Source organism: Salmo salar, chromosome 25 (genome assembly GCF_965601325.2).
Source record: "Salmo salar chromosome 25, fSalSal1, whole genome shotgun sequence".
Lineage (NCBI taxonomy): Eukaryota > Metazoa > Chordata > Actinopteri > Salmoniformes > Salmonidae > Salmo > Salmo salar.
In genome coordinates, this window is record NC_138315.1 from 50,323,243 (window position 1) to 50,347,500 (window position 24,258).

Here is a 24,258-nt window from a genome sequence, read left to right on the forward strand (position 1 = left end):
CTCACCATAATCATATTTACTATTATAAAAGTTTGATTACCTTTTGTTGTCTTCCTCAGAATGCACTCCCAGGACTGCTACTTCAATAACAAATGTTGGTTTGGTCCAAAATAATCCATCGTTATATCCGAATAGCGGCGTTTTGTTCGTGCGTTCCAGACACTATCCGAAATGGTAAAGAAGTGTCGCGCGCATGGCGCAATTCGTGACAATAAAATTCTAAATATTCCATTACCGTACTTCGAAGCATGTCAACCGCTGTTTAAAATCAATTTTTACGCCATTTTTCTCGTAGAAAAGCGATAATATTCCGACAGGGAATCTCCTTTTCGGCAAACAGAGGAAAAAAATCACAAAGGCGGGGGCGGTCGGGTCACGCGCATAAGCCCAGAGTCCCTTGATCGGCCACTTGAGAAAGGCGATAATGTGTTTCAGCCTGGGGCTGGAATGACGACATTCTGTTTTTTCCCGGGCTCTGAGAGCCTATGGAAGACGTGGGAAGTGTCACGTTAGAGCAAAGATCCTTAGTAAAAGATAGAGATGGAAAAGAAGTTCAAGAAATGGTCAGACAGGCCACTTCCTGTAAAGGAATCTCTCAGGTTTTGACCTGCCATTTGAGTTCTGTTATACTCGCAGACACCATTCAAACAGTTTTAGAAACTTTGTTTTCTATCCATATGTAATAAGTATATGCATATTCTAGTTACTGGGTAGGAGTGGTAACCAGATTAAATCGGGTATGTTTTTTATCCAGCCGTGTCAATACTGCCCCCTAGCCCTAACAGGTTAACTGATTCTTGTACTCTGACGTCCTTGGGTAGGTGGAGGGAGTCTGGAAGGGCATCTAGGAATCTTTGGGTTATCCGAGAATTTATAGCACGACTTTTGATGATCCTTGGTTGGGGTCTAAGCAGATTATTTGTTGCGATTGCAAACGTAATAAAATGGTGGTCCGATAGTCCAGGATTATGAGGAAAAACATTAAGATCCACAACATTTATTCCACGGAACAAAACTTGGTCCAGAGTATGACTGTGGCAGTGAGTTGGTCCAGAGACATGTTGGACAAAACCCACTGAGTCGAGGATGGCTCCGAAAGCCTTTTGGAGGGGGTCTGTGGACTTTTCCATGTGAATATTGAAGTCACCAATTTTGAATATTATCTGCCATGATATTACGTTCTCCCCTCGGGTGTAGCTCGTCTGAGGAGGAGACGTAAATGCCTGGGCCTAAACACACCAGGTAAACCAGATGAAAGGGGAAGAAATGTGTGGTGTAATGAGCAAAAATAAATCAGACCACAACCAGAACTCAATTCTAGCCCTCAGGGGATGTTTAGTAAAGTAATTAAATAAACAATATAAAAACACCCATAAAGAATCAGTAAGAAAACAAAAACTAACAACCACAACCAGGAAAGGTAAGAGAAGGGAATGTTTGGTATCGGGGTCCAAGTAATGAAAATAAACAAAAGGTCCCTCTTCTACCTAATCCTTCCTAACACACTCTTAGCCCTAACCCACTGTCCTACCTGGTTCCTAATCCTTCCTAACACACTCTAAACCCTAACCCACTGTCCTACCTGGTTCCTAGTACTTCCTAACACACTCTAAACCCTAGCCCACTGTCCTACCTGGTTCCTAATCCTTCCTAACACACTCTAAACCCTAACCCACTGTCCTAACTGGTTCCTAATCCTTCCTAACACACTCTAAGCCCTAACCCACTGTCCTACCTGGTTCCTAATCCTTCCTAACACACTCTAAGCCCTAACCCACTGTCCTACCTGGTTCCTAATCCTTCCTAACACACTCTAAGCCCTAACCCACTGTCCTACCTGGTTCCAAGAAAATACAAGGGTGACACCCGCCCTGCTAACCTAGTGTATAAAACAATGGGTTATCATGGGTTATCTACGTGGGAATGTACACCCATGGGCAGATCTACCTTTTCCCTTCTCCAGGACCTAGGTAGGGTGGAGTACATCAGGAGGACAGGCTGAAACACAAACAAAGATAAATTAAAACAACAAATCATCAACTAGCCAAAAAAACAAGCGTCCCCTCTCTCTCTCCCCCTCTCTCCTCTCCTTTCACATGACAAACAGATATCCTCTCTTCAATCAGCTACAGCCACGCCCACCATCGTCAGCCACAACTAGGTACACCTGTAATGCCTAGGACACAAACACACTAACATGGGAAAATGGGGAGCAAGAAAAACGTAACACATGACTACAAGGTCCGATAGGAATTCAGGGAACTCAGTGAGGAACGCTGTATACGGCCCAGGAGGCCTGTAAACAGTAGCTATAAAAAGTGATTGAGTAGGCTGCATAGGTTTCATGACTAGAAGCTCAAAGACAAAAACGTATTATTTTTTTTTGTAAATTTAAATCTGCTATTGTAAATGTTAGCAACACCTCCGCCTTTGCCGGGATGCACGGGGGGTATGGTCACTAGTGTAACCAGGGGGTGAGGCCTCATTTAACACAGTAAATTCATCAGGCTTAAGCCATGTTTCAGTCAGGCCAATCACATCAAGATTATTATCAGTGATTAGTTCATTGACTATAACTGCCTTGTAAGTGAGGGATCTAACATTAAGTAGCCCTATTTTGAGATGTGAGTTATCACAATATCTTTCAATAATGGCAGGAATGGAGGAGGTCTTTGTTCCTGTGAGATTGCTAAGGCGAACACCGCCATTTAGTTTTGCCCAACCTAGATCGAGGCACAGACACAGTCTCAATGGGGATAGCTGAGCTGACTATACTGACTGTGCTAGTGGCAGACTCCACTAAGCTGGCAGGCTGGCTAACAGCCTGCTGCCTGGCCTGCACCCTATTTCATTGTGGAGCTAGGGGAGTTAGAGCCCTGTCTATGTTCGTAAATAAGATGAGAGCACCCCTCCAGCTAGGATGGAGTCCGTCACTCCTCAACAGGCCAGGCTTGGTCCTGTTTGTGGGTGAGTCCCAGAAAGAGGGCCAATTATCTACAAATTCTATCTTTTGGGAGGCGCAGAAAACAGTTTTCAACCAGCGATTGAGTTGTGAGACTCTGCTGTATAGCTCATCACTCCCCCTAACTGGGAGGGGGCCAGAGACAATTACTCGATGCCGACACATCTTTCTAGCTGATTTACACGCTGAAGCTATGTTGCGCTTGGTGACCTCTGACTGTTTCATCCTAACATCGTTGGTGCCGACGTGGATAACAATATCTCTATACTCTCTACACTCGCCAGTTTTAGCTTTAGCCAGCACCATCTTCAGATTAGCCTTAACGTCGGTAGCCCAGCCACTTCAGCTCCTTCAGGGTTATCTTTGGTCTCTTTGTTGCCTCTCTGATTAATGCCCTCCTTGCCTGGTCTGTGAGTTTTGGTGGGTGGCCCTCTCTTAGCAGGTTTGTTGTGGTGCCATATTCTTTCCATTTTTTAATAATGGATTTAATGGTGCTCTGTGGAATGTTCAAAGTTTTTGATATTTTTTTATAACCCAACCCTGATCTGCACTTCTCCACAACTTTGTTTGGAGAACTCTTTGGTCTTCATGGTGCCGCTTGCTTGGTGATGCCCCTTGCTTAGTGGTGTTGCAGACTCTGGGCCTTTCAGAACAGGTGTATATATACTGAGATCATGTGACAGATCATGTGACACCTAGATTGCACACATGTGGACTTTATTTAACTAATTATTTGACTTCTGAAGGTAATTGGTTGCACCAGATCTTATTTAGAGGCTTCATAGCAAATGGTGTGAATACACCACTTTTCTGTTTTTTTTTTAAATTTCACTTCACCAATTTAGACTATTCTGTGTATGTCCATTACCTGAAATCCAAATAAAAATTCATTTAAATTACAGGTGTAATGCAAAAAAATAGGAAAAATGCCAAGGGGGATGAATACTTTTGCAAGGCGCTGTATCCTCTCTCTCTTTCTTCTTCATCTTCTTATTCTCTCTCTCTTTCACTACTCCCCTCTCTCTCTCTCTCTCTCTCTCTCTCTCTCTCTCTTTCTCTCTCACTACTCCCCCCTCTCTCTCTCTCTCTCTCTCTCTCTCTCTCTCTCTCTCTCACTACTCCCCCCTCACGCTCTCTCTCTCTTTCTCTCTCACTACTCCCCCCCTCTCTCTTTCTCTCTTTCTCTCTCACTACTCCCCTCCCTCCCTCCCTCCCTCTCTCTCTCTCTCTCTCTCTCTCTCACTACTCCCCCTCTCTCTCTCTCTCTCTCTCTCTCTCTCTCTCTCTCTCTCTCTCTCTCTCTCTCACTATCTCTCTGTCTCCCTTTCATCCCCTTTTGCTGCTGGATGTTGATTAAGGCAGCCCCCCGTACCTCTCTGATTCAGAGGGGTTGGGTTAAATGTGAAAGACACATTTCAGTTGAAGGCATTCAGTTGTACGACTGACTAGGTATCCCCCTTTCCCAGTCACGTGTTTTTATCTCCGTCTCCCTTTCATCCCCTTTCCCTTTAATCAATTGGATGCATCAGTTTTTAAAGCTGGGGATATAACAGGCCCTCTTTGTGGAGGGAGTAATGCGTCCCAAATGGCACCCTATTCTCTATGTAGTGCACTACTTTAGACTAGTGCCCTATGGGCCTTGGTCAAAACTAGTGCATTACAAAGGGAATAGGTTGCCATTTGCGACACAAACAGCGAAATGGGCTTTGGAGCCTGTTACTGAGCCGATGCAGGACTGGAGAACCAAGGATGGCTGAGCATGTGTCTGATTATCTTCAGATAGTCTCCTGGCAGGCTGACACTAATGGGAGGAAGGTCCGCCATGACAGGTTCCGCAGAGCCACTGCCACTTGCCATTCAGGTGATCAGACACCACAACAACAGTCCCTTCACATTACACTACATGCAGTATGGCTTCAGAGCAAAACACTCCACAGAAACGGCCAACTGTTTTCTTCTGGAAAATGTGAAGGACAAATGGGCTGTGTTGGTGGGGTTGTGTTTTCTGGACCTAAGGAAGGCTTTTGATACTGTTAACCATGAGGTTCTCATCACAAAATGGTCCAAATTTAATTCCCCCCCCGCCATGCCTTGAGATGGATGAAATCATACCTTGAAGGCAGAACTCTGAGTGTCAGAGTGAGCAATGAGCTGTCGCCCACTCTTAGCTATGATGTGGGCGTGCCCCAAGGGTCAATACTGGGGCCCCTCCTGTTCAGCCTGTACATTAATGATGTGCCTTCTGTCTGTACTGGGGCCCCTCCTGTTCAGCCTGTACATTAATGATCTGCCTTCTGTCTGTCCTGGGTCTGAGGTTCAGATGTTTTCAGATGATACAGTGATATATGTGCAAAGAGCAAACAACAAGCTGCACAATAACTCACTACTGTAGTGGTCCAGGTTACAAAGTGGCTCAGTGACTCACTACTGTAATGGTCCAGGTTACAAAGTGGCTCAGTGACTCACTACTGTAATGGTCCAGGTTACATAGTGGCTCAGTGACTCACTACTGTAATGGTCCAGGTTACAAAGTGGCTCAGTGACTCACTACTGTAGTGGTCCAGGTTACATAGTGGCTCAGTGACTCACTACTGTAATGGTCCAGGTTACAAAGTGGCTCAGTGACTCACTACTGTAATGGTCCTGGTTACAAAGTGGCTCAGTGACTCACTACTGTAATGGTCCAGGTTACAAAGTGGCTCAGTGACTCACTACTGTAATGGTCCAGGTTACAAAGTGGCTCAGTGACTCACTACTGTAATGGTCCAGGTTACAAAGTGGCTCAGTGACTCACTACTGTAGTGGTCCAGGTTACATAGTGGCTCAGTGACTCACTACTGTAATGGTCCAGGTTACAAAGTGGCTCAGTGACTCACTACTGTAATGGTCCAGGTTACAAAGTGACTCAGTGACTCACTACTGTAATGGTCCAGGTTACAAAGTGGCTCAGTGACTCACTACTGTAATGGTCCAGGTTACAAAGTGACTCAGTGACTCACTACTGTAATGGTCCTGGTTACAAAGTGGCTCAGTGACTCACTACTGTAATGGTCCAGGTTACAAAGTGGCTCAGTGACTCACTACTGTAATGGTCCAGGTTACATAGTGGCTCAGTGACTCACTACTGTAATGGTCCAGGTTACAAAGTGGCTCAGTGACTCACTACTGTAATGGTCCAGGTTACAAAGTGACTCAGTGACTCACTACTGTAATGGTCCAGGTTACAAAGTGGCTCAGTGACTCACTACTGTAGTGGTCCAGGTTACAAAGTGGCTCAGTGACTCACTACTGTAGTGGTCCAGGTTACAAAATGGCTCAGTGACTCACTACTGTAATGGTCCAGGTTACATAGTGACTCAGTGACTCACTACTGTAATGGTCCAGGTTACAAAATGGCTCAGTGACTCACTACTGTAATGGTCCAGGTTACATAGTGACTCAGTGACTCACTACTGTAGTGGTCCAGGTTACAAAGTGGCTCAGTGACTCACTACTGTAATGGTCCAGGTTACAAAGTGGCTCAGTGACTCACTACTGTAATGGTCCAGGTTACATAGTGGCTCAATGACTCACTACTGTAATGGTCCAGGTTACAAAGTGGCTCAGTGACTCACTACTGTAGTGGTCCAGGTTACAAAGTGGCTCAGTGACTCACTACTGTAGTGGTCCAGGTTACAAAGTGGCTCAGTGACTCACTACTGTAATGGTCCAGGTTACAAAGTGGCTCAGTGACTCACTACTGTAATGGTCCAGGTTACAAAGTGGCTCAGTGACTCACTACTGTAGTGGTCCAGGTTACAAAGTGGCTCAGTGACTCACTACTGTAATGGTCCAGGTTACAAAGTGGCTCAGTGACTCACTACTGTAATGGTCCAGGTTACAAAGTGGCTCAGTGACTCACTACTGTAATGGTCCAGGTTACAAAGTGGCTCAGTGACTCACTACTGTAATGGTCCAGGTTACAAAGTGGCTCAGTGACTCACTACTGTAATGGTCCAGGTTACATAGTGGCTCAGTGACTCATGTTTGCATCTCAATGTACATTTTTTTTCTTCTGTATGTTCTTCACGAAGAGGGCAACAGATGCTACTGAGCCAGATGTCTCTGTGTCAGGGGAGAAGCTCCAGGCAGGATCTGATTTTAAGTACCATTTTAAGCACCGTACTTGATTCCAACCTCTCTTTTAAAAAGCAGGTGAAAAATGTAACTCTATCCAAATTCAACCTAGCTAATTTCACGATTTATACAAATTATTTTTGACTACAGAGGTAGCAAAACTGTACTTCAAATCTATGATACTCTCCCCACTTAACATATTGCTTGACTAGTCGGGCCCAAGCTTGCTGTACAACATTAAAACCTATTCAGTCTGTCTACAAACAGGCTCTCAAAGTGCTTGATAGGAAGCCCAATAGCCATCATCACCGTTACATCCTCAGAAAGCATGAGCTCCTGAGTTGGGAAAATCTTGTGCAATACACCGACGCATGTCTTGTATTCAAGATCCTAAATGGCCTGGCTCCCCCTCCACTCAATATTTTAGTTAAACAGAAAAGATCCACAAGGTCTGCCATGAGAGGTGACTGTATAGTTCCCTTAAGGAAAAGCACCTTTAGTCAATCTGCTTTCTCTGTGAGAGCTTTCCATGTCTGGAATACACTGCCATCAGACACACATAACTGCACCACATATCACACTTTCACACAAAAAACATGGCTAAAGGCCAATCAGATTTGTGAACACAACCCCTAGCTGTGTTTTTCCATGTTGTCTGTTGTCTGTAGCTTGCGAGGTGTGGAAACACTTTGTTGCTTTTATGGATTTTGTCTTGTTGCTTTTTGTGCTATGTTGCTGTTTGCATGCTATGTCTTGCTTGTCCTATGTTGCTCTGCGTGTGCTCACTGCTCATTGATTGTCTGTATTGTTATTGTAAATGTTTTTAATAACCTGCCCAGGGACTGCCTTAGAAAATTAGCCGGCTGGCTAAAACCGTCACTTTTACTGAAACGTTGATTAATGTGCACTGTCCCTATAAAAAAAATAATAAACTCAAACTCAAATAAAAAACCTCACCCTATTCCCTAAGTAGTGCACTATTTTGACAGCGCACTGGCCAAAAGTAGTCCACTATGTAGGGAAAGGGGTGCCGTTTGGGACAGAGACAAGGAAAGAGATGTTTTATCTCGGGGCAGATCATAGATCACAAACTCTCCTCTCCTCTCTTCTCCTCAACTTCTCTCCTCTCTTCTCCTCTCCTCTCCTCAACTCTCCTCTCTTCTCCTCTCCTCAACTTCTCTCCTCTCCTTAACTTCTCTCCTCTCCTCAACTTCTCTCCTCTCTTCTCCTCTCCTCTCCTCAACTCTCCTCTCTTCTCCTCTCCTCAACTTCTCTCCTCTCCTTAACTTCTCTCCTCTCCTCAACTTCTCTCCTCTCTTCTCCTCTCCTCAACTCTCCTTTCTTCTCCTCTCCTCAACTTCTCTCCTCTCTTCTCCTTTCCTCAACTTCTCTCCTCTCTTCTCCTCAACTTCTCTCCTCTCCTTAACTTCTCTCCTCTCCTCAACTTCTCTCCTCTCTTCTCCTCAACTTCTCTCCTCTCTTCTCCTCTCCTCAACTCTCCTCTCTTCTCCTCTCCTCAACTTCTCTCCTTAACTCAACTCTTCTCTTCTCCTCTCTTTTCCTAAACTCTTCTCTTCAGTGTTCCCATCTTTTGATAACTTTTGCCCCCCCCTTCTCATTACAGTAAATCAAAGTTGTGAACATAATACAAGTTGTGACATTAAGTGACATTAAAGAAAGACTATATCAGGAGAGGTCAGAAAGAACCACCTGATCCCGGGTCAGAAAGAACCACCTGATCCCTTGTCTTCTGAGTCCCAAATGTCGCCCTATCACCTATTCAGTGGGCCCTGGTAGAAAGTAGTGCACGATATAGGGAATACTGACCATGGTTCAAAGTAGTGCACTATATAGGGAATAGTGCTCTGGTCTAAAGTAGTGCACTATATAGGGAATATTGGGCCTGGTTCAAAGTAGTGCACTATATAGGGAATATTGGCCCTGGTCCAAAGTAGTGCACAATATAGGGAATAGTGCTCTGGTCTAAAGTAGTGCACTATATAGGGAATATTGGCCCTGGTTCAAAGTAGTGCACTATATAGGGAATAGTGCTCTGGTCTAAAGTAGTGCACTATATAGGGAATATTGGCCCTGGTCCAAAGTAGTGCACTATATAGGGAATACTGTCCATGGTCCAAAGTAGTGCACTATATAGGGAATAGGGCTCTTCTCTAAAGTAGTGCACTATATAGGAAATATTGGCCCTGGTCCAAAGTGGTGCACTACAGTGGGGGAAAAAAGTATTTGATCCCCTGCTGATTTTGTATGTTTGCCCACTGACAAAGAAATGATCAGTCTATAATTTTAATGGATGGTTTATTTGAACAGTGAGAGACAGAATAACAACAAAGAAATCCAGAAAAACGCATGTCAAAAATGTTATAAAATGATTTGCATTGTAATGAGGGAATTAAGTATTTGACCCCTCTGCAAAACATGACTTAGTACTTGGTGGCAAAACCCTTGTTGGCAATCACAGAGGTCAGACGTTTCTTGTAGTTGGCCACCAGGTTTGCACACATCTCAGGAGGGATTTTGTCCCACTGCTCTTTGCAGATCTTCTCCAAGTCATTAAGGTTTCGAGGCTGACGTTTGGCAACTCGAACCTTCAGCTCCATCCACAGATTTTCTATGGGATTAAGGTCTGGAGACTGGCTAGGCCACTCCAGGACCTTAATATGCTTCTTCTTGAGCCACTCCTTTATTGCCTTGGCCGTGTGTTTTGGGTCATTGTCATGCTGGAATACCCATCCACGACCCATTTTCAATGCCCTGGCTGAGGGAAGGAGGTTCTCACCCAAGATATGATGGTACATGGCCCCGCCCATCGTCCCTTTGATGCGGTGAAGTTGTCCTGTCCCCTTAGCAGAAAAACACCCCCAAAGCATAATGTTTCCACCTCCTTGTTTGACTGTGGGGATGGTGTTCTTGGGGTCATAGGCAGCATTCCTCCTCCTCCAAACACGGCGAGTTGAGTTGATGCCAAAGAGCTCCATTTTGGTCTCATCTGACCACAACACTTTCACCCAGTTGTCCTCTGAATCATTCAGATGTTCATTTGCAAACTTCAGACGGGCATGTATATGTGCTTTCTTGAGCAGGGGGACCTTGCGGGCGCTGCAGGATTTCAGTCCTTCACGGCGTAGTGTGTTACTAATTGTTTTCTTGGTGAATATGGTCCCAGCTGCCTTGAGATCATTGACAAGATCCTCCCGTGTAGTTCTGGGCTGATTCCTCACCGTTCTCATGATCATTGCAACTCCACGAGGTGAGATCTTGCATGAAGCCCCAGGCCGAGGGAGATTGACAGTTCTTTTGTGTTTCTTCCATTTGCGAAGAATCATCCCAACTGTTGTCACCTTCTCACCAAGCTGCTTGGCGATGGTCTTGTAGCCCATTCCAGCCTTGTGTAGGTCTACAATCTTGTCCCTGACATCCTTGGAGAGCTCTTTGGTCTTGGCCATGGTGGAGAGTTTGGAATCTGATTGATTGATTGCTTCTGTGGACAGGTACAGCCTTATTCTAAAAGGGATTAAGTAGTTTTTTCCCCCTGATCAATCTACACACAATACCCCATAATTACAAAGCAGAAACAGGTTTTTAGAAATGTTTGCAAATGTATTAAAAAGAAAAAACACATCACATTTACATAAGTATTCAGACCCTTTACTCAGTACTTTGTTGAAGGACCTTAGGCAGTGATTACAGCCTTGAGTCTTCTTGGGTATGACGCCAGAAACTTGGCACACCTGTTTCTGAGGAGTTTCTCCCAATCTTCTCTGCAGATCCTCTCAACCTCTGTCAGGTTGGAGGAGAGCGTCGCTGCACAGCTATTTTCAGGTCTCTCCAGAGATGTTCGATTGGGTTCAAGTCCGGGCTCTGGCTGGGCCACTCAAGGACATTCATAGACTTGTCCCGAAGCCACTCCTGTGTTGTCTTGGCTGTGTGCTTAGGGTCATTGTCCTGTTGGAAGGTGAACCTTCACCACAGTCTAAGGTCCTGAGCGCTCTGGAGCAGGTTTTCATCAAGGATCTCTCTGTACTTTGCTCAGTTCATCTTTCCCTCGATCCTGATTAGTCTCCCAGTCCCTGCCTCAGAAAAACATCCCCACAGCATGATGCTGCCACCACCATGCTTCACCTTACGGATGGTTCCAGGTTTCCTCCAGACGTGACGCTTGGCATTCAGGCCAAAGAGTTCAATCTTGGTTTCATCAGACCAGAGAATCTTGTTTCTCATGGTCTAAGTCCTTTAGGTGCCTTTTGGCAAACTCCAAGCGGGCTGTCATGTGCTTTCTACTGACGAGTGGCTTCCATCTGGCCACTCTACCATAAAGGCCTGATTTGTGGAGTGCTGCAGAGATGGTTGTCCTTTTGGAAGGTTCTCCCACCTCCCTGACCATTGGCCTTCTCCCCCAATTGCTCAGTTTGGCTGGGCGGCCAGCTCTAGGAAGGATCTTGGTGGTTCCAAACTTCTTCCATTTAAGAATGATGGAGGCCAGAGTATTGTTGGGGACCTTCAATGCTGCAGAAATGTTTTGGTACCCTTCCCCAGATCTGTGCCTCGACACAATCCTGTCTCGGAGCTCTACGGACAATTCCTTCAACCTCATGGCTTGGTTTTTCTAAAATCAAATCAAATTTTATTGGTCACATACACGTGTTTAGCAGATGTTATTGTGGGTGTAGCGAAATATTTGTCCTTCTAGACCCGACAGTGCAGCAATATCTAACAAGTAATATCTAACAATTTCTAACAATTGGTTTTTGCTCTGACATGCACTGTCAACTGTGGGACCTTACATAGACAGGTGTGTGCCTTTCCAAATCATGTCCAATCAATTGAATTTACCACAGGTGGACTCCAACCACATTGTAGAAACATCTCAAGGATGATCAATGGAAACAGGATTCACCTGAGCTCAATTTTGAGTCTCAGGGTTCTGGGGTTCTGAATACTTATGTAATCAAGGTATTTTTTGGTGGGTTTTTTTTGCAAAAAAAAATAAAAAAATGTTTTTTGCTTTGTCATTATGGGGTATTGTGATGTCATTATGGGGTATTGTGATGTCATTATGGGGTATTGTGATGTCATTATGGGGTATTGTGTGTAGAAAAGTCAAGGTGTCTGAATACTTTCTGAATGCGTTGTGTCAGTAACTAATGTTCAAGATTTTCCCAGCAGCATTTTGTTTCTGTCTCAGTGGCTGCATCCCTATTCCCTACATAGTGCAGAGCCCTATGGATCCTGGTCAATAGTAGTGCGCTATACAAGGAATAGAGTGCCGTTTTTGATGTAACCTGTGTCTTTGCTGTGTGTGTTAGAGACTCATGTGATCTCTCCTCCAGCCCCTGCAGCACCAGAGGGCCCCAATGATTCATATATACACTAGATGACTGAAAGGGGGGGCTGTGTTGAAGATACCGTACCTCTCCACACCATTGTAAAACGTTTTTTTTTTTAAGCTATAGAAATGCATTTATTCATATCTACATTCATTTTAGCCACCTTTATTCTAATAGAGACTCATCAATGCATACTTTAAAATTATATTATATGAGCTAAACATACAAAAATGATTGTCCTTGAAGTATATATTTTTTTGGGGGGGGATTTCTAATGTTAGTGTCCCCAAAAACAAAAAAAAGAGAAATCTGAGAATGCTCCATACTGTATGTCTGCCGTTCTGCGAGCTCCGACCCAACTTTGATATTTTGTGATTCTTTTGCCGTTTATCTTGACTTTTCGTGCACTGAATGTATCCGCTATCATTTCTTATGATCAACAAGAACTTTCGATTAGATTGAAAGTTCCTAAACTCAATTTCGGCTTCAACTCATCTGCACTGGATTTTTAGTGTAATTCAGACTACCCAATAGGAAACGACGGTCAAAAAGAGGCAAGAGAGGGGCGGCGACCACCTCTTCCCTCCATTCTATTGGCCAATGCCACTTGATAATCAGATGGATGACCTCTGATCGTAGATTTTCTACCTAAGTTACTGTCGTAACTGCAATATTCTCTGCTTTTCTGAAACATGGGAGACAAGATACTCTCCCATGGCTATTCTTCTCGCTGCATTCTCTAGTGGACAGGACATTTGGTTCAGGAAGATCGAGAGGGGGAGGGGTATGCCTCTTCATCAACAGCAAATGGTGTACTGACTCTAGTGCAGTGAAAGTATCAAGCTATCAGAGCTATCTCAGCCAACACCGAAGCTACGGCTGAGGACACGAACAAGTACAAGAAGTCCTGCTGCGACCTCCGCAGAGCCATCAAACAAGCAAAAGGAGAATATAGGACAAGGTGGCACGGGCTACAGTCCACTACGTATTACAAAGGAAGACCCAGCCGGGAGCTGCCCAACAATGCCTCTCTACCAGACAAACTCAATGCAGGTTTCGACAAAAACAACACCGAGCTGTGCATGAGGGCACCCGCCGACCCATAGGACTGGGTGATCTCACTCTCCGAGGCCGACGTGAAGTGTCAGGTAAACACACGCAAGGCAATGGGGCCAAATGGTAGTCCGGGGCACGTTCTCGGGAACATGCGCAGAACAGCTGGCAGGCATATTAACCAGTCATTTTCAACCTCTCCTTGTCCCAGTCTATAACCCCAACAGTCTCAAACTGACCACCATCATTCCTGTTCCCAGGAACTCTAATGCTACCTGCCAGAATGACTAACACACTGTATCACTCACTCATGAAGTGCTTTGAAAGGCTGGTTATGGCAAACATCAACTCCATCATCCTAGACACCCTAGACCCACTCCAATTTGCATTCCCGCCGAAACAGATCCATAGACGACGCAATCTCATTTGCGCTCCACACTGCCCTTCACCCACCTAGATAAGACGAATACCTATGTGACAATGCTGTTCATCGACTAAATCTCCCATCCACATCGACGTCCCCTTCCACATTGATGGGACTGTAGTGGTGCTACAGAGGGTGGTTACGGACAGCCTAGTATATCACTGGGGCCGAGCTCCCTGCTATCCAGGAACTCTATATCAGGCGGTGTGAAAGGAAGGCCCAGCATTTTTTTTTAAAGACACCCAAGCCATAGACTGTTCTATCTTCTTTCACATGGCAAGGGGTACCGGAGCGAACAGAATGGCTAACAGAATAGCTAACAAAATGGCTAACAGAATAGCTAACAAAATGGCTAACAGAATAGCTAACAAAATGGCTAAGAATGGATAACAAAATAGCTAACAAAATGGCTAACAGAATGGCTAACAGAATGGCTAACAGAATAGCTAACAAAATGGCTAACATATTAGCTAACAAAATGGCTAACAAAATAGCTAACAAAATGGCTAACAGGATGGCTAACAAAATGGCTAACAGGATGGCTAACAAAATGGCTAACAGAATGGCTAACAAATTGGCTAACATATTCGCTAACAGACTATCTGCATTGACTCTTTTATTTGATTAATTTGTTCACACACACATAGCACACACACACATTCATACTGACTCTACACACATGCACACACACTCACATAGGATCATTATATATGCTGCTGCTACTCTGTTTATCATACAGTATATCCTGATGCTTAGTCACCTTACCCCTATACATACTGTATCTGTACCACTCTACCTGTACCACTCCGGTAACCCTGCACATTGTAAATATGGCACTGACCCTGGAACTGACCCTGTATATAGCTTCTTACTTTATTGTGTTCTTCTTATTTCCCTTTCTTGTGTGTTTTTGTTCTACTTTATATTATTTTATTGTATAATATTTTTTACCACTGATAGTGATTACTGCATTGTCATTGTTGCTAGCTATCTGGCCATCCAGAATCATGGCAGTTTCTTGTCATTGTTGCTAGCTATCTGGCCATCCAGAATCATGGCAGCTTCTTGTCATTGTTGCTAGCTATCTGGCCATCCAGAATCATGGCAGCTTCTTGTCATTGTTGCTAGCTATCTGGCCATCCAGAATCATGGCAGTTTCTTGTCATTGTTGCTAGCTATCTGGCAATCCAGGTTCATGGCAGTTTCTTGTCATTGTTGCTAGCTATCTGGCCATCCAGAATCACAACACACGGGCCTTCTGCCCCACTGAAGCGTGCGCATCGTTTTTGAGGTGACGTTCTCAGCTAACCTGTCTTTGGAGGACTGCTCCTACTGTGGAGGTCCAATATGGCCGACCGGTGGCTTCAAAGAATCTCAGTGGCCTATATATAGCATCAACAATCTGTCTCCCCATCTCCCTCTCTCTCTCTCTCTCCCACATCCCCACTTCCTTTAGAAAACGACAGATGTAAGTGTCAGGTGGAGACTAACTCAATGTAGCCCACGCTTTCCTAATTCTAAAGATTTACATTTCCTCTGACCTCTCCAATCACTTTGGAATTCATGTTTAACAAAAAAAAAAAAAACAAATAGCTGTTTTTCCTTTATCTCTACTCTGTTACCATGCAACAGCACTGCATATAAAAAGGGGACTTTACATTTGCATAGGTAGTGCAACGTTTGTACAGTAGGATAGTACAGTCGATAGGCTTTAGGCCATATGAAAAAGAACTTGACCTTTGGTTCAGTATAGTTAGAGTGCTGCAGAAGCAGCCTTGTTATAGACCAGTCATGATATTGACCTGTCATGTTATAGACCAGTCATGATATAGACCAGTCATGATATAGACCAGTCATGATATAGACCAGCCTTGTTATAGACCAGACATGATATTGACCTGTCATGTTATAGACCAGTCATGATATAGACCAGTCATGTTATAGACCTGTCATGTTATAGACCAGTCATGATATAGACCAGTCATGATATAGACCAGTCATGATATAGACCAGCCTTGTTATAGACCAGACATGATATTGACCTGTCATGTTATAGACCAGTCATGATATAGACCAGTCATGTTATAGACCTGTCATGTTATAGACCAGTCATGTTATAGACCAGTCATGATATAGACCAGTCATGATATAGACCAGTCATGATATAGACCAGCCTTGTTATAGACCAGACATGTTATTGACCTGTCATGATATAGACCAGTCATGATATAGACCAGTCATGTTATAGACCTGTCATGTTATAGACCAGTCATGTTATAGACCAGTCATGTTATAGACCAGTCATGATATAGACCAGTCATGATATAGACCAGTCATGATATAGACCAGTCATGATAGACCAGTCATGATATAGACCAGTCATGTTATTGACCTGTCATGGTATAGACCAGTGATGCTGTACACCAATCATGATATAGACTAGTCATGCTATAGACCAGTCATGATATAGACCAGTCATGATATAGACCCGTCATGATACAATGATTACAACCTATAATTTTAATGGATTTTTATTTGGATTTCATGTAATGGACATACACAAAATAGTCCAAATTGGTGAAGTGAAATGAAAAAAATAACATGTTTCAAAAAATTCGAAATAATAAAAAAGAAATGGTGCATGCATATGTTTTCACCCCCTTTGCTATGAAGCCTCTAAATAAGATCTGGTGCAACCAATTACCTTCAGAAGTCACATAATTGTTTTAATAAAGTCCACCTGTGTGCCATCTAAGTGTCACATGATCTGTCACATGATCTCAGTATATATACACCTGTTCTGAAAGGCTCCAGAGTCTGCAACACCACTAAGCAAGGGGCACCACCAAGCAAGCGGCACCATGAAGACCAATGGAGCTCTCCAAACAGGTCAGGGACAAAGTTGTGGAGAAGTACAGATCAGGGTTAGATTAAAAAAAATATCCAAAACTTTGAACATTCCACGGATCACCATTAAATCCATTATAAAAAATGGAAAGAATATGGCACCACAACAAACCTGTCAAGGGAGGGCCACCCACCAAAACTCACAGACCAGGCAAGGAGGGCATTAATCAGAGAGGCAACAAAGAGACCAAAGATAATGCTGAAGGAGCTGCAAAGCTCCACTGCGAAGATTGGACTATCTGTCCATAGGACACTTTAAGCTGTACTCTCCACAGAGCTGGGCTTTATGGAAGAGTCGCCAGAAAAGAGCCATTGCTTAAAGAAAAAAATAAGCAAACATGTTTGGTGTTCGCCAAAAAGCATGTGGGAGACTCCCCAAACATATGGAAGAAGGTACGCTGGTCAGATGAGACTAAAATGGAGCTTTTTGGCCATCAAGGAAAACGCTATGTCTGGCGCAAACCCAACACCTCTCATCACCCCGGGAACACCATGTGGAGATGTTTTTCATTGGCAGAGACTGGGAAACTGGTCAGAATTGAAGGAATGATAGATGGCGCTAAATACAGGGAAATTCTTGAGGGAAACCTGTTTCTGTCTTCCAGAGATTTGAGACTGGGACGGAGGTTCACCTTCCAGCAGAACAATGACCTTAAGCATACTGCTAAAACAACACTTGAGTGGTTTAAGGGGAAACATTTAAATGTCTTGGAATGGCCTAGTCAAAGCCCAGACCTTAATCCAATTGAGAATCTGTGGTATGACTTAAGGTTGCTGTACACCAGTGGAACCCATCCAACTTGAAGGAGCTGGAGCAGTTTTGCCTTGAAGAATGGGCAAAAATCCCAGTGGTTAGATGTGCCAAGCTTATAGAGACATACCACAAGAGACTTGGAGCTGTAATTGCTGCAAAAGGTGGCTCTACAAAGTATTGACTTTGGTGGGTGAATAGTTATGCACGCTCAAGTTTTCAGTTTTTTTGTCTTATTTCTTGTTTGTTTCACAATAAAAAATATTTTGCATCTTCAAAGTGGTAGGCATGTTGTGTAAATTAAATGATACAAAGCCCCCAAAATCAATTTTAATACCAGGTTGAAGGCAACAAAATAGGAAAAATGCCAAGGGGGTGAATAATTCATGACTGTAGACCAGTCATCATATAGATCAGTCATGATATATACCAGTCATGATATAGACCAGTCATGATATAGACCATTCATGAAATATACCAGTCATGATATAGACCAGTCATGATATAGACCAGTCATGATATATACCAGTCATGTTATAGAGCAGTCATGATATAGACCAGTCATGTTATACATGAGTCATGATATATACCAGTCATGTTATAGACCAGTCATGATATACATGAGTCATGATATAGACCAGTCATGTTATACATGAGTCATGTTATAGACCAGTCATGATATAGACCAGTCATGTTGTAGGCCAGTCATGATATAGACCCGCCATGATATAGACCAGTCATTATATAGACCAGTCATGTTATTGGCCAGTCCCGTTATAATTCAGACCTTTCATAAAACTGTTCATGAACGACCGTTGTAACTCAGCCTCAAAAACACCCTCCATTTACCTTTTTATGGGGACAATAACACCCTTTATTTGCTGTATAATTTGGAACTTTTAGCATCAGGCTAAGGCATTTAGTGACTAATTGTTGTTCAATATTTCGTTTATCAATAGATTATTGGGTTTTTATTTCCTGCCTCGGTACAGGCTCTGAGATTAAATAGGCAGTGATGTCATGCTCCTTTCCTGCCTTGGTATAGGCTCAGAGATGAAATAGACAGTGATGTCACGCTGTTATCCTGCCTTGGTATAGGCTCAGAGACTAAATAGACAGTGATGTCACGCTCCTATCGCACACCAACATGTGGCCTACCCATACACTCTTACAAAAAAAGGGTTGCAAAAAGAGTTCTTTGGCTGTCCCAGTAAGAGAACCCTTTTCAGTTCCCGGTAGAACCCTTTTTGGTTCCATGTAGATCCCTCTGTGGATAGGACAGACACATTAGGTCCTTGTTCCTTATTATTCATTTTTGTAGTGTCGTTGACATGTATGAATGGGTTATTCAATCCGTTTTTATGGGCTATAGTAGTAAAGGCCAAATACAATATTTTATCAAATAATTGTTTTATATATTTTTCTTGATACCTATTTGGATCCTGAAATTCAAAATCAAATACCTAAATGATCCATGGAATGACCATCTTAAAACAATTCCGTTTGTCATCTTAAATGTCGACGCGTGGAATTGTTTTAAGATGATCGTTCCTTGGATCATTTAGGCATTTGATTTTGAATTTTAGGATCCCAATAGGTATAAAAAAAAAAGAATTGTTCTTTACTACTACAGCCCATAAAAACACATTCAATAACACATTCATAAATGGCAAGAACACAAAAAAAATAGATCATAAGGAATAAGGTTTTGACGTTGTGAAATATATGACCTTTCTTATAAATTATAGATATAGGACTGTCATGACGTTACCCTCTTTGAGTACAGGGAGGACAGTTGACCCCCTCCCCCTTGCACCATGCCCCAACCTACCTCCCCCCACCCAGGCCCTGTGGCAGGAGAATCTCCTGCCACATGGCCCATAGAGAGACACAGGAAATTCTTCCAACTCACAGAATTGGGGAACCGAACGACATTTATGTTCTGGAGAAGGTATAAAAGATTGGTGAAGAATCCAGCTACGAACTGGTCCGCTTGGTACAATTTTGTGATTCTCAGAAGAGACAATATAGCCATATTACCATAATACTGTTTATATAATAGCCTCAGCTATGGGACTTGCATCTAAATGGTTGTATAAAATGTATTAATAAGGATAAAGCTATTTGTAATACATTGAGATGCTATGTACTGATGTTAATGTGATAGAATGTATTTTCTGTTCAAAGATTAAATCAGTCATCGGCACGCCCCCAGGGACACAGACAGGACCAGGCGTCATGGGACAAGTCTGTTCTATGTTCACGTATAAAACCCAACCCTGATTTACTTTCTTTAGACCAGCTTACCTCAGAAGAGAGAGCCAAGGTTTGACCCCCAATTCCTCTACTGAAAGTTAACTATACCACATGGTTAAACTTTTAGACTATCGAGACCGACAGAATAAGAACAAGTCTTTGATATTAATTATTAGTCTGCAGCTAAGTAAAGTATATCATTGAATGCGAAGACCAACGAAACATCCATTCTATAACAATATTAATGAATGTCGCTTTGAAAGATCCATTGTAACCGAGAGAGAGAGTGAGAGAGAGAGAGAGAGAGAGAGAGAGAGAGAGAGAGAGAGAGAGAGAACTCTCCAACAGAACGACTCTCCAACAAGGATCCCGACGACACAATGAGCGTAAATATATATTGATTGCAATTGTTCCCGAATGAGTGAGCGTTCATGTGCAAAGGGTTAGCAAGCATATCAATTGTTAATGTTAATGAACTCTGTGTGCCTCCTCAGCTGCCCTTTTATGACCCTTTGTTTAACAAGACACCAGCCATGCCTGTTTAGCCCACTAGGGCACATTGCTCTACCAATTCTTTGTGACGATAATTACTGTTTGTATGCTTTCTGTGAATTACTTAGTTTAGTAAATAAATGATTTTAAGACAATTGATGTATGGATGACTTTAGTAAAGGCTGGATTCGTGCAGATACAACAATTTACGACGTTTGGAATGAGACTGGACGCGAGGTAAAATACACCATTTAAACCAGAAGATAATCGGCCTATACTATAATATAATATAATATATAATGTTATAATATAGGAAAGTTATATTAGGAAAATTATAACTTTGTAATCTGAATATTTTCCTTGGTGCCCCGATCTCCTAGTTAATTACAGTTAAACGATTAATCAGTTTAATCGCGTAATAATAATTACAGGGAGTTAATTGATAAACATGTCTTCAGTTTAAAGGTGACCCAAAGACATGACATTTATGGAGCCCCCCCCGTGCGAGGAATCTAAGATAGAATTGGACTTTGCTGTGAAATTCTATATAGACACGACAGGACATACACGTCAAAACCTTATTCCTTAAGATTTTTTTTTTGTGTTCTTGCCATTTATGAATGTGTTATTGAATGTGTTTTTATGGGCTATAGTAGTAAAGAACAATGTTTTTTTTATACCTATTGGGATCCTATATATATATATATACACAGTACCAGTCAAAAGGTTGGACACACCTACTCATTCCAGGGTTTTCCTTTATTTTTTACTATTTTTTAGGGGGAGCGGGTGCAGGCGTGACACATATATTAAAAACAAGGTGTTAGAATTATTAGAATCAGATTCAAATTTCTCACTGTCTTTTTAGGTCTTTTCAATAGTGAATTTAATTATTGACAACGTTTGGCATTTACACTATTCCTATCTCAGTGCGAATGCTATGTTTAACAATATATTTCTATATTGAAGCCATGAAAGTACTTAAAACAATGTGAAAACATGTTGAGCGTATTTAGCGAGTATGGGATAGGCCTACATTTTGTTGGTTTGGTTCTGTAGGCTATTTAACAAAGTAGGCTATAATGGAGTAATATTCATATTTCGCTTGATGACAACGCAATACAGGAAATACCGTAAATACACAACCTGAAGCAACCACATATTTAGCCATGGAGCACATTCTGATTGGCCGATGAGGGACCTACAACTTGTTTATTCATCAAAACCCCTTTTATTCCACCGCCAGCTACGCCGCCCATAATTCTGGTTTAGAAAAATTGCTTCAAATATTTAGACCACTGTGTTATGGTTTGTTAAAATAGAACCCAGGGTACATTTTGGACTCAGCCCAGGTTGACCTCTGGTTGACCTCTGGGGGGGATCCACAAAGAGGACTAAACTCTTATCACAGATGGATTCTGTTCCAATTCCGGATAATAGAAGTCAGCAGAAATGAAGCAGGCATAGAGAGGCAGGCAGAAAAATAAAATGGTAGCTTATCCCGTAAGGTCCCTAGTGAGAACCCATCATTGCATCCCAATTGGCACCCTATTCTCTACATAGAACACTACTTTTGACCAGAGCTAATAGGGCTTTGGTCAAAAGTAGTGCACTTTATAGGCAATAGGATTCCTTTTGGGACATACATATCACTGCTGCTGCAGCCCTCCCACCCCTCCCAATGGGATGCCAGCGCAGATGGGAAGAGCTGAGGGATTAGGGAATGTTTATTCTCTCCTCTCAAGGTCCAAGCTAGACACTGAAAGACATGCACACACACACACACACACACACCAAAATTACATCCAATTCCTGACATTCTCTATGTCTCTTAATGAGAATTCAAGTGAGATAAAAATAGCATACGATGAGTTTTACTATTTATTTATTTGTTATTTTTTATTTAACGTTTATTTAACCTTTATTTAACCTTTATTTAACCAGGCAAGTCAGTTATTAAAGAACAAATTCTTATTTTCAATGACGTCCTAACGGGGAACAGTGTGTTAACTGCCTTGTTCAGGGGCAGAACGACAGATTTGGACCTTTTTACCTTACTATGTCTTGGGCAGTGCGTGGCCGGAGGAACCAAGTCTTCGGCCCTGGGAAGGAACATTTTAAAGCCATCGGAGAATTTCTTTTGCAGTTTTCATGTCAAAGCGATGTTTTGTTATTGCAGCTTTAAAGCTAATATCCTGCAATTCCAAACATTTTTTTTTCTATGAAGTGAAGTGAAAACTTTGCAGTTTTAAAGCTACATTTCAGTGCATTCCTGTTTAACAAAAAAAATGAAGAAAAAGTGTTGGGTTGAAAAATGTATAATTGTTGGAGTATAGGCTTACTGTGGATACCAATATCCAATATGTTGCCCAGGGTTAAGAACATAACTTGTTTATTAATAATATTACATTGATTTGTATTACACCCTCTAAATTTATTCCCGTGGCTCTCTTTGCCAAATTTTGTTTAATCTGTTGTTGTTAGGAATATTCAGGAACAAATCTTAACACAATAATTGAACTCTTTTTTTCCATTATCTGGCCGCAGACCCCAACTATCTAGAGCCCATCGGACTCTGGGGAAAAGCAGTGCACTAAAAAAGGGAATTGGGTGGGTGCCATTTGGTACACAGATTATAGTAATCACCAGCCAAGCACTCCTCCAGTCTTCCCCTCCTCTACTCCTCCACTCCTCTACTCCTCCCCTCCACTCTCCCGCTCCCCCACTCCTCCCCTCCGCTCCCCCACTCCCCTACTCCTCCACTCCTCTACTCCCCTGCTCCTCCGCTCCTCCACTCCTCCCCTCCGCTCCCCCACTCCCCCGCTCCCCCGCTCCGCCGCTCCTCCACTCCTCCACTCCTCCACCCCTCCCCCCCACTCCTCCACTCCCCCACTCCCCCACTCCTCTACTCCTCTGCTCCTCCGCTCCTCCACTCCTCCCCTCCGCTCCCCCACTCCCCCGCTCCTCCGCTCCCCCGCTCCTCCACTCCCCTACTCCTCTACTCCTCTATTCCTCCACTCCTCCGCTCCTCCCCTCCTCCGCTCCTCCTCCCCTCCGCTCCCCCACTCCCCTACTCCTCCACTCCGCTCCCTCGCTCCCCCGCTCCTCCGCTCCTCCACTCCTCCCCCTCCGCTCCTCCGCTCCTCCCCTCCTCCGCTCCTCCTCCCCTCCGCTCCCCCACTCCCCTACTCCTCCACTCCGCTCCCTCGCTCCCCCGCTCCTCCACTCCTCCACTCCTCCCCCTCCGCTCCTCCGCTCCTCCGCTCCTCCGCTCCTCCGCTCCTCCGCTCCTCTACTCCTCCGCTCCTCTACTCCTCTACTCCTCCGCTCCTCCACTCCTCCTCTCCTCCACTCCTCCACTCCCCCCCCCGCTCCTCTACTCCTCCCCCCGCTCCTCCACTCCTCCGCTCCTCTGCTCCTCCGCTCCTCCACTCCTCCCCCGCTCCTCTACTCCTCCGCTCCTCCGCTCCTCCGCTGCTCCACTCCTCTGCTCCTCCACTCCTCCACTCCTCCACTCCTCCTCTCCTCTGCTCCTCTGCTCCTCCGCTCCTCTGCTCCTCCACTCCTCCACTCCTCCGCTCCTCTACTCCTCTACTCCTCTGCTCCTCCACTCCTCTGCTCCTCCGCTCCTCCTCTCCTCTGCTCCTCCGCTCCTCTACTCCTCTACTCCTCCGCTCCTCCACTCCTCCTCTCCTCCACTCCTCCCCCCGCTCCTCTACTCCTCCCCCCGCTCCTCCACTCCTCCGCTCCTCTGCTCCTCCGCTCCTCCACTCCTCCCCCCGCTCCTCTACTCCTCCGCTCCTCCGCTCCTCCGCTGCTCTACTCCTCTGCTCCTCCACTCCTCCACTCCTCCACTCCTCCTCTCCTCTGCTCCTCTGCTCCTCCGCTCCTCCGCTCCTCTGCTCCTCCGCTCCTCCGCTCCTCTACTCCTCTACTCCTCTGCTCCTCCACT

General features: G+C 43.9%; 1 long non-coding RNA gene across 1 annotated transcript in view; it reads right to left on the bottom strand.

Annotated features, from left to right (window-relative positions):
* Positions 1–211: 211 nt before the first annotated feature.
* LOC145864104 (uncharacterized) overlaps positions 212–24,258 on the bottom strand; it is a 69,508-nt gene continuing 45,461 nt past the window's right edge. The window contains exon 3 of the long non-coding RNA XR_014382684.1: positions 212–1,998. This is a non-coding gene — a long non-coding RNA (uncharacterized LOC145864104). The remainder of the gene's footprint in view (positions 1,999–24,258) is intronic.